Source organism: Ovis aries, chromosome 17 (assembly GCF_016772045.2).
Source record: "Ovis aries strain OAR_USU_Benz2616 breed Rambouillet chromosome 17, ARS-UI_Ramb_v3.0, whole genome shotgun sequence".
Lineage (NCBI taxonomy): Eukaryota > Metazoa > Chordata > Mammalia > Artiodactyla > Bovidae > Ovis > Ovis aries.
The window spans coordinates 55546608-55558663 of NC_056070.1; the positions used below are offsets into that span (position 1 = coordinate 55546608).

Here is a 12056-nt window from a genome sequence, read left to right on the forward strand (position 1 = left end):
CATAGTCAGGGCAGTTTCCAGGCAGGTTAGAAGTAAGGTCAGAGGCCTGCTCTGCTTCATCTCTGAAGCCTAAACAAGACTATTTAATTTCCCTAACAACACTGGAACCAAGAAATAAACTGTAAGATAGAGCTAGCCATCTGCAGAGCTGCTGATAGAGCCAAGCCAGAGGGAATGGGAAGTACAAAGGCCCTGGTAGAAGCGTTAGTTGCTCAGTCATGTCCAATTCTTTGTGATCCCATGGACTGTACCCTGCTAGGCTCCTCTGTCCATAGGATTCTCGGTAAGAATACTGGAGTGGGTTGCCGTTTCCTTCTCTAGCATATCTTCCTGACCCAGGGATTGAACCCGGATCTTCTGCATTGCAGGCAGATTCTTTACCATCTGAGCTACAGGGAAGTTTCCCAACAAAGGCCCTGGGGCAGGGACCAACCTGGCATATTTGAGAATGGAAAAGGCCAGTGTGGTCTCCAAGAGGTAAGGCAGTGAGGAGTATAGGAGCAGGTGAGGTGGAGAAGGTAGACAGAGCTCAAGCAGAATCTTGAAATTTATTGATGAAGAGGTTGGATTTTAAAATAAAAAATGTAAAAACCAACAACAGTACAATAGCTTCATGTATGTATTATGTACCTGCTATGTTGCAGATACTGTTTTAAGCATTTTACAGGTATTATTTCATGTAATCATTACAATAACCCTGTGAGGTATCAATTATGGTGAGCCTCATTTTTTCCCCAGCTGAAAACAGAGTCACAGAGAGCTTAAATAACTGACTTCAAGTTACACAGGTAATAAGTAGCTGAGCTGAGATTTGAACTCTGGATGGACTCCTACCTCTATAAACTATCCTGTGAACCAGCTGTATGAACCCTACATCTAAGGTGACCAGTAAATAAAAAGCTTGTTCCAAACCAATCCAGTGTTTGTAACTGTGAGATTGTCACAGTAATTCATCTGAACAGGAGGAAAAAATCGCTTGCCTAACAAAATATCAAATACATTCTACGTGCCACGTGAAGCATGCATCGTGTTTTCTACACGTTTTTATCGTTTTGTCTCCTCAAAGCCAGCATCTTGAAAAAATATCTGATAAACTTATTTTGAACATAACCTTATAAATTGTGACTTCCTGCTTTAGAATTCCACATCATTGCGACCCCATTCTCAGCCATCACTTAATAACGATGACAAGGAGCAAAACAGCCAGGGGGCCAACACTTTAATACCAAGAGCAGAAGTAATAGAAATAATCTCTTCAAGTGGTATAGCTTTTAACAGGTCTCCAAAGGCTTCCCTATCTGCTACTTAACTTGATCCTCCCAACAGTCCCACAATGGGTGAAGCCCTTCTCTACTTTTTTCCCATTGGATGTGCCCCTGCGACTTGCTCTGGATAATGGATTGTGAGCAGAAATGACAGCACATGTTGGTGGGGCTTCAAAGACCCAGTTCGTGATTCCCCACATCTTTTTCCTTGGCCATGACCACCAGTGGCTTTCTAGATGCTGGCTGCTCCATCGGCCTGAATCCCTGGGCGACCATGATGAACGGAGTCCCTTGTCAACAGAAGATGGGCATTTAGTGTGGGCAAGAGATAAGCCTTTGCTGTATTAAGCCATTGAGATTTTGAGTTTGATGCCTTGGTGTAACCTAGCCCAGTGGTTCTTGAACTTGAGCAGGCAGCAGAATCAACGGAAGAGCTTATTAAAGCACAAAACGCTGGCCCCTCCTTTAGGTTTGCTGATTCAGCACAGCTGGGGTGGAGCCTGATAATTTGCATTTCTAACAAGTTCCCAGGGGATGCCGCTGCTGCTGCTGCTGCTGCTGCTGCTGCTAGTGCAGGTGCCACACTTGGGGAACCATGGCCTCGCTTCTCGTTACCAAATCAACATTATCCCAGAGAAACCAAAGCCCAGGCAAAGCTTGTTCATTCCTTCATGTACACGGGGAATATTTACTAAACCTGCAAAGTGTAAAGTACTCCCCTAGGTTCTGCATTATCAGTCACAAACAAAGCAGACACACTCCTTGCCCTCTCTTCTAAAAAACTAGTGATTTGCTCAAGGTTACACAGATAGTGGTGGAACTAGCTGTTGAATCTATGTCTTCTTACTCAAAATCCAGTACATAGTCCATGATGCAATACTGACAAACACGTCGTTTGCTCTTTATTACCGCTTCAATATTTTTTTTTTAAGGAGGTAACCCTTAGGGGTAATTTTCAGACTCCTTTTTTTGTGGATGGAAACTCCAAACTTTGCAAGTTTGGAGAAGGAAGCTTCAGTGGGGGCGAGGACTGTGACGGGTCCTCAGCACCTCGTGGAGACAGGAGAAAAAGGAAAACCTCCTCCATGGCAGCTGCAGAAAGAGACCAGTGACTAAGGCAGTGCTGTAGATACTGTGATGCACTGTCCAGATCCCTCTTCAAGGATGAAGGACTTACTCCCCCGACTGCTGGGCACTCTACTGGCTGGCAGTCCTCAGCTCTCAGCCCACTGTGGGGACTGCCCTTCCGAAAGACACCCACTTCACCCAAGATCACACCCATCCCTGGGAATCCTACACCCAGTAATGGATGGGGACTGAAAAGCTCTGAAGGACACCCCAGCTCCAGAGTTCTTCAGGACAAGTGTCAGACTTTGGGGTGACTGCATCATAGCTCAAGTTTCCCCAGTCTAGCTTTCTTTCCCTCCCTCCCCAAGGGTTAGGATCCCAAAAGTGAAAGTGTTAGTCAATCAATCATGTTGGACTCTGTGACTGTAGCCCACCCGGGCCTCTGTCCAAGGAATCCTCCAGGTAAGCAGGTAGCCTTTCCCTTCTCCAGGGGATCTGCCCAACCCGGGGATCAAACCCACACCTCCTGCATTACAGGCAGATTGTTTACCATCTGAGCCACCAGGAAAGTCCCAGGGCACTGTTTAATAAACACCCTTCAAGCTAATCTTCACTTGAGTTGCTTCCCAGCTATTCAACCTGCAACAGGGGATTTCACAGGTGTTGGTTGTGGAGTGAGTAATCTGAACCTTCTCCTCCTCCCTTTCAAAAGCTTTGGTGAAATTAACATTTCTCCCTCTGGCTTTAGTGAGACAGCATTTATGGTGGGTTAAATGGTGTACTCCTGCCCCTTAAAATTCATGCCTACCTAGAACCTCAGAATGTGACCTTATTTGGAAATAGAGTCTTTGCAGATCTAACTAGTTAAGGATCTCAAGAGGGAATCATCCTGGATTTAGGCTGGGCCCTAAATCCGCAGACTGGCATCTTTATAGGGTGAAGAGAAGATACAGGGAGGCCCACACACAGAAGAAAGCCACATGAAGACAGAGGCTGAGATTGGGGTGATGTGGCCACAAGCCAAGGAAAGTCTGGCACCACCACAGGCTGCAAGAGGCAGGAAGAGTCCTCCCCTGGAGCCTTCAGAGAGAAGATGACTCAGCAGACACCTCTATTTGGGACTTGCAGCCTCCAGGACTGTGACAGAATTAAATTCTATTGTTTAAACTCCTCAGTTTGTGGTACTTCGTTATGGCAGCTGTGAAATGAAAATATCTGCTGCTATATCGATAAATAAGAAATATCACAGTCATCAGCAATTGCTGGCCTGCAAATGCGAATGAGGGCTCCCAACACTCCGATCCAGTGGACACTGCCATCCCCCACAGTGATTGCTAAGGAGCTGAGGGAATACAAGAAGCAAGGTGAGAGAGGAAACAGGATTGGCCCCAGAGAGCTGAGGTGAAGGGCATGAATTCAGTGAGCCCAGAGGCTTGCGTCATCCCACATAGTATGTTCAATTCCTTAACTGGTTAGCTGATCTTTGATGTTCAGGGTGCCTGTTCCCTTTATTGCAAACTTATATATAGCCTGACTTCCCCTCCTGCTTCCTGGAGCAGTTCAGAGCTACTGAGATACCTTCTCCTAGGCTCGGACTCCTAAACATTCCCACCAAATAAAATAACTCTCTACTTTCAGGTTGTGTCTATATTTTTTAGTCGACACAGCCTTAGGAGACTAACACAGTGTTCTATTTGGAAGAGTTTGATGAGGAAAATGAGAAAATGACAGCTGACCATCATATGAATGGAAATGAAATGACCAGTGCTGGGCATGGAGTAGGCATTCAATAAACGCTTATTGAACGAAACTGAACCAAATGCTAATAAAGGGGAAGAATGTGTTTCTTCAGATAACTTCTTGATTTATTCTCTTGAGACTCTGGGCATGTGGACATCTGCTAATTTGCATACTTACTCATGGCATTTGATTCTATCCACGGAACTGTGGAAGGATCAGTATTCATTTTTGGACAATTCTAATAACTCCTTAAAAGTCAGTCACTAATGAGGTCCTTGCACTGTGTCACTGTAATGCATGTCCTGCTCATTTAAACTAGATTTATAATTTTGAAATGCCTCTGGCCTTTTCTTTTTCTTATGTTTTTTGGGGAAGCTGCTCCCTCAGAATTCTGGTTCTATTTTTAGGTGTCTAGGCTTCTCAAGTGGCACTAATGGTAAAGAACATACCTGCCAATGCAGGAGGCATAAGAGATGCGGGTTCAATACCTCAGTCAGAAAGATCCCTTAGAGAAGGCAATGGCAACCCACTCCAGTATTCTTGCCTGGAGAATCCCATGGACAGAGGAGCCTGGTGGGCTACAGTCCATGGGATTGCCAAGAGTCAGACATGACTGAAGTGACTTAGCACTTAGCACACACACACAGGCAGGTGGATAACATGTGATTTACAAAGGTTATTTAGGAGCTCTGCCAGCATCAAATGTAAGCACCCTTGATAGTGCTTGTTTAAGGCATAGCTGAGTCTATCACTTCTACATGCTTCAATTTGCTTTATCTAGAAAATGGAGCTCAAACTTCCTTTTCATATGTTAGCAGCAGTGAGAGAATAAAATGAATTATCTGCTTGGCTCCCACAGGCTCAGCTGTTCCTCTGGTCACTTTCAGAAGTACCAGATTATTTCTGAATCCTGCAGGTTGAGATGGCCAGAGGTGGAAAATAAATGATCTTCTGAGCTTAATATGGATTTTAACATTCCCAGAATGAGACCCAAGACACTTGTTCCATTTGTTCTTGCCAAATTCTACACACTTAGAGACCTAGACTATAGGAAAAGATTTCAAAGACTAAATCGCAAGGAAAATTTCCATTCAACTGCAAATTGCTTTTCTTGCTTACATGGGACACTCTAAAAGATTCTATTGGAGGATGCAGACATATGGTATCTATAACTGAAGGGGCTCAAGGAGGATCTGTGAATACCCCGTAAAGTGCCAAGAGAGCCTGTAGAGCTTGCTTTGGGAGTTGGGTCCTCTTCAATGACACGCAGCTTGAAGTTCCTCCATCTGTTACCCTCTAAAGTAGCAGCAGGTTATTCTTATAAGAGATAGTTGTTGGTGAGGATGCTTTTGATTGCAGCCTAACTCCAGATGGCTTAAAAAACACTGAAAATTTATTATCTATTTGCTCACATAACTGAAGACTATATGTAGGCCTTCAGCTTCAGGTAAGGCTTGATCCAGTGGCTTACAGAATGTCACCAAGAATGTCATGTCTTTCTTTCTGCATCTCTACTCTAACTCCTACAGTCATAATTTCCAGTCTCCCCAGTAGTCCTATGGCTCTTCTGGGCTCTGCTACTTTTAGTACATCTCATATCTTCATGCCACACCATTCACGTAAGAGGAAAATAGATCTTACATGAGTCTTGTTGTAGGGCTTGGCAACTGGAGGATGAGAGGTCAGGTGGAGGAGCACTCACTACCAAATACTGAGTGAGACCATCTTGAGTCTTCTATCCAACCCAAGCCGACTTTTTAACTGAAGGTAGCCACGTGGATGAGCCCAGGTGAGACCAGCAGATCTGTCCAAGTAACTAACCCACAGAATAATTATGAGAAATTATAAATCACTGTGGTGTTAAACTTCTAGGGTTGCAGTTGTTTGTTTCATAGAAATAGAAAAACTGAAACACTCCCCCTCCCAGAGTTGGAGAGAAAGGATCAGTCAGGAGGTGGGGGAGGGCTCCAGGAAGCCCTTTGTCTTCCTCAGTTGGATCCTGGATTTTCTGTCTCGCCAAGCGCCTACAGTCAGGGAGAATTCATTCTTCAAAATGCAAGCAGGAAGCTGTTTGGAAGCAAGAAATGTATATCTGGCAGTCAAAAAACAACAAACATCCACTCTATTTTCTTTCGTGTTTCTTATAAGCAGAGCTGTATAACTCAAAATACCTATTACACGTGTATTAGGTATCCCTCAAGCACATATTTTGGAATAAGTCCCATCAGGCTGGACTCATCTGAATTAAACAGACAGAAACCACAGCCTGTGCCATCTGCAATCCTTTATTTCTTCTCTTGGCCCAGTTTGAGAACAAATGCATACAAACCAAACCACAGGAGAACTACTGATTTAGAACAAATTAAATAAAGCAGCGTGTAGGATGTCAACGCTGAGAGCTCCAAGACAGGACCCACACACCTTCTCCAAGTAAGGAAGACAGGATTGACTATATACTTGACCACTGAATACCTCTAGGTCAGAAGCACGATTGGAACAAATTAAATAAATTAGGGTTTATTAAGTAAACCCTAATACAGTGATTCTTATCCAGGGCAATATTGCCTCCCAGGGGACTCTTGGCAATGTCTGGAGACAACTTTAGCGATCACAACTGGGAGCTAGTGGTGGGCATGCTAGTGGCCTTGAGCACGTGGAGACCAGGGCTGCTGTTCAACATCCCACAATGCATAGGACACCCTCCCTCCAACCCAACAATGAATTACCTGGCCTAACATATCAACAATGCTGAGGTTCTGTTTTTGGTGTGGGTTTTTTGTTTTTTTTTTTGGCTGGATCACGTGGCTTGCGGCATCTTAGTTTTTGGACTAGTTATCAAACCCAGGCAGTGAAATCATGGAGTCCTAATCACTGGCCTGCCAGGAAATTCCCAAAGGTGCTGTGGTTGAGAAACCCTGATTTAAGGAAAACAGAATTACTAGATAGTCCAAGAGTTGTAAGCACCTCCCTGGGCCTGAAAAATAGTCACAAATATCAACAAAGCCCTGTTATTTAACATAGAACTGTCTAACATCTTATGATGCTCTAATGCCTTACTTCTTACCAGGAAACTCACTCCTAGGCATTTACTCAAGAGAAATGAAAACATACTTTCACAAAGAGACTTGCACATGAATGTTTACAGCAGCATTATTCACAATAGCCAAAACGTGGAAGCAACCCCCAAACTGGTGAATGGATAAACAAAATATGGTCTGCTCATACTACTGAGCAATCCAAAGAAATGGAGTAATGACACCTGCTGCAACCTGGGTGAACCCCCAAACCATTATGTTCTCTGAAAGAAGCCAGATACAAAAGACCATGTACTGCAGCATTTCACTTATAGGAAATATCCAGAAAAGGCAAATTATAAAACCAGAAAGTAGATCAGTGGCCTGGGGCTGGGGGTAGGAATGGGGATTAACTGTAAAAGGGGTGATATTGCTGGGGTGATGAAAACACTCCTAAACTGTGTTATCAGGATGGTGGCACAGAATGATAAACTTACCAAAAAGTATTGAACTGTACACTCAGAACAGGTGAATTTTATGATCTGTAATCATACCTCAGTAAAACCTTGCTATTCACAATGTGTCCATGAACCAGTGGCATTAGCATTACATGGCATTAGCTCCTTAGAAAAGCAAAGTCTTAGGTCTCAGATCAGACCTGCTGATTCAGAGTCTACATTTTTAAGACCCCTACATGACTGATACTCATATTAAAGTTTAAGAAGTACTGCTTTTACACTGGGACTTGGCCAAAACGTGCAGAACCCAAACCTATTCAAGTATAACTCTGGGCAAAAAAAAAAAAAATATATAAAAAAAGGCTCCAGTCCACATGAAATGGAGCAGGACCCTATGGCCCTTGCCCATCCCCACCCCACAACACACATGTCCTCTGCCTGCCTTTTGTCTGTGGAAAACTTTCGCTGAAGAATAAGTTTAATCAGAGCAGCAAGAAAATGCCGAAACAAAGAAAAACAGTCAAAGGAGACCAAACAATAAGTGGAGCTGTTAAGCAAAGTCTAGGACCTTCAGTTCCTTTTCAAGTGCTATAGGTCATGTTCTGAGCCATAGCCTGTGTGGGCATGGTCAGTTGCGAAGTCGTGTCCAACTCTTTGCGACCCCATGGACTGTAGCCCGCCAGGCTCCTCTGTTTGTGGGATTTCCCAGGCAAGAACACTGGAGTAGCCATTTCCTTTTCCAGGGGATCTTCCCGACCCAGGGATCGAAACTGCGTCTCCAGGATAGGTAGGCAGATTCTTTACCACTGAGCCACTTGAGAAGCCCCCATATCCTGTAAGCTGCCTTATAGACACCAAAACCCCTTAACTTAATATGGAGGTTACCCAGAAGTTACATGATACCCAGACTGTAGCCGTGACATAAGCTACCTCAATTCTGAGAAATGGCCTCAAGGAAATGGGAACAAACCAACATTGGAACTAAGATGAACTGTAACTAAAACAATCAAAATGATAGTAGTCAGACCACCGATGCCCGGTTTCAAGTTGACTCTCAGAGCTCACTGTACTGTGTCTAAATGTCACCTCCTCCTTTAGTCTGTAAAATCTCTAGCCCACCAATTGTCAGTGGAGGCGGGGAGTCAGACCTTATACAGGCATCTGCCCTCTTCCCTCCCCCTCCCTCCCATCCACCCCACTCCCTGGTTGCCAGCACCCAAAATAAAGCAAATTTTCCTTTCTACCCTTGCCTCTTTATTGGCTTTTGAGCAGCGAGCAGCTGGATCCCCCTTTCAGCTACACATATACTGACAAGATGTAGCAGTATTGCTTGCCAGTCCCAACAATATGTAGAAAGACAGCATCTCTGATGCCACTTAAGGTTAAAGAAGATTGGCCATTGGGTTTACACTTGGAAAATAACAGCTACTAATGCATATTTGTTGTTGTCGTTGTTTTGAAGTCCTGAAGTCTTGAAGTCATGTCTGTCTCTTTTGCTGCTCTATCGACTCTAGCCTGCCAGGCTCCTCTGCCCATGGAATTTTCCAAGCAGGAATACGGAAGTGGATTAAGTTCCTTTCTCCAGGTGATCTTCCTGACCCAGGGGTCAAATCCACGTCTCCTACATGGCCTGTGTCTCCTGCATCGGCAGGCAGCTTCTTTACCACTGAGCTACCAGGGAAGCCCTACTAATGCATATCAGTTCAGTTCAGTTCAGTTCAGTTGCTCAGTCATGTCTGACTCTTTGCAACCCCATGGACTGCAGCACGCCAGGCTTCCCCGTGTATCACCAGCTCCCAGAGTTTACTCAAACTCATGTCCATTGTGTCGGTGATGCCATCCAACCATCTCATCCTCTGTCATCCCCTTTTCCTCCTGCCTTCAGTCCTTCCCAGCATCAGGGTCTTTTCAAATGAGTTAGCTCTTCGCATCAGGTGGCCAAAGTATTGGAGCTTTAGCTTCAGCCTCAGTCCTTCCAATGAATATTTAGGGTTGATTTCCTTTAGGATGGACTAGTTGGATTTCCTTGCAGTCCAAGGGATTCTCAAGAGTCTTCTCCAACACCACAGTTCAAAGGCATCAATTCTTCGGTGCTCAGCTTTCTTTATAGTCCAACTCTCACATCCATACATGCTGTTGCTGCTACTACTAAGTCGCTATAGTCGTGTCCGACTCTGTGCGACCCCATAGACGGCAGCCCACCAGGCTCCCCCATCCCTGGGATTCTCCAGGCAAGAACGCTGGAGTGGGTTGCCATTTCCTTCTCCAATGCATGAAAGTGAAAAGTCAAAGTGAAGACACTTAGTTGTGTCCGACTCTTTACAGCCTACCAGGCTCCTCCATCTGTGGGATTTTCCAGGCAAGAGTACGGGAGTGGGGTGCCATTGCCTTCTCCACATCCATACATGTCTACTGGAAAAACCATTGCTTTGACTAGATGGACCTTTGTTGGCAAAGTAATGTCTCTGCTTTTTAATATGCTGTTTAAGTTGGTCATAGCTTTTCTTCCAAGGAGCAAGCATCTTTTAATTTCCTGGCTGCAGTCACCATCTGCAGTGATTTTGGAGCCCCCCAAAATAAAGCCTGTCACTGTTTCCACTGTTTCCCGATCTATTTGCCATGAAGTGATGGGACCAGATGCCATGATCTTAGTTTTCTGAATGTTGAGTTTTAAGCCAACTTTTTCACTCTCCTCTTTCACTTTCATCAAGAGGCTCGTTAGTTTTTCTTTGCTTTCTGCCGTAAGGGTGGTGTCATCTGCGTATCTGAGGTTATTGAGATTTCTCCAGGCAATCTTGATTCCAGCTTGTGCTTCACTAATACATACAGAACATTTGTAATGTGCCAGGCACTATGCTGTGTTTGCCTAGCATTTTGTTTTCTCCCTACAACAATCCTGTGAGGTTCGGTTCAGTTCAGTCACTCAGTCGTGTCTGACTCTTTGTGACCCTATGAATTGCAGCACGCCAGGCCTCCCTGTCCATCACCAACTCCTGGAGTTCACTCAGATTCACATCCATCGAGTTGGTAATGCCATCCAGCCATCTCATCCTCTGTCGTCCCCTTCTCCTCTTGCCCCCAATCCCTCCCAGCATCAGTCTTTTCCAGTGAGTCAACTCTTTGCATGAGGTGGCCAAAGTACTGGAGTTTCAGCTTTAGCATCATTCCTTCCAAAGAACACCCAGGACTGATCTCCTTTAGAATGAACTGGTTGGATCTCCTTGCAGTCCAAGGGACTCTCAAGAGTCTTCTCCAACACCACAGTTCAAAACCATCAATTCTTCGGTGCTCAGCTTTCTTCACAGTCCAACTCTCACATCCATACATGACCACTGAAAAAACCATAGCCTTGACTAGACGGACCTTTGTTGGCAAAGTAACGTCTCTGCTTTTGAATATGCTATCTAGGTTGGTCATAACTTTCCTTCCAAGGAGTAAGCGTCTTTTAATTTCATGGCTGCAATCACCATCTGCAGTGATTTTGGAGCCCAAAACAATAAAGTCTGACACTGTTTCCACTGTTTCCCATGAAATGATGGGAACAGATGCCATGATCTTAGTTTTCTGAATGTTGAGTTTTAAGTCAACTTTTTCACTGTCCACTTTCACTTTCATCAAGAGACTTTTTAGTTCCTCTTCACTTTCTGCCATAAGGGTGGTGTCATCTGCATATCTGAGGTTATTGGTATTTCTCCTGGCCATCTTGCTTCCAGCTTGTGCTTCTTCCAGCCCAGTGTTTCTCATGATGTACTCTGCATAGAAGTTAAATAAGCAGGGTGACAATATACAGCCTTGATGTACTCCTTTTCCTATTTGGAACCAGTCTGTTGTTCCATGTCCAGTTCTAACTGTTGCTTCCTGACCTGCATATAGGTTTCTTAAGAGGCAGGTCAGGTGGTCTGGTATTCCTATCTATGTACTCTATATTAGCTCCATTTTATAGATGATGAAACCGAGGCGCTGGGAGATGAATTGATTTTTTCAGAGCTACGCAGCTTGTAAGACTGCACAAGCCTGGGCAAATGCAGGGGAAATCGTTCATGGGGACTGCAGCGTTGGAATTTTCCTCCAGGCGGCGCAATTCACATTGCATTCTACATGCACATGCAGTACAAGCTTGTGCTTTTTTACTCTTTATTCTGTACTGACTCCACATGCCCCTTCTGGATGCACTAATTAGGCCAATTTGAGAGAAAGAGGATACAGAATATTGACTTAGCCCTTGGAAGTGATTTGACTTAGCAAAATAGCGTGACATTAGCCATCAGGGCTGCGCTGAGGATCTGTAGTCTTGGGAGTCATCCACAGCCAGGAGCTAAGGCGGGGGGTTGGCGCCCAGGCAGCAAGCATGAGATGGAACCCTGCAGCTGCAGCAGGGGGCCCAGGCAAGGCTGTGTGTCAATCTAGGCTGGCATGCAGAGACTAGAAAGGCAGAAGCTTTAGAAGGCAAAAAGAAGGGAAGTGGTGAAGCCTGGGTGGCTGACCGGAAGCTAGAAAATGCACTGATGGAG

General features: G+C 44.8%; 1 long non-coding RNA gene across 1 annotated transcript in view; it reads right to left on the reverse strand.

The window, feature by feature from the left end:
• Nucleotides 1–531: 531 nt before the first annotated feature.
• Nucleotides 532–12056, reverse strand: part of LOC132658047 (uncharacterized) — a 30005-nt gene continuing 18480 nt past the window's right edge. Inside the window, exon 2 of the long non-coding RNA XR_009597034.1 lies at nt 532–6140. This is a non-coding gene — a long non-coding RNA (uncharacterized LOC132658047). The remainder of the gene's footprint in view (nt 6141–12056) is intronic.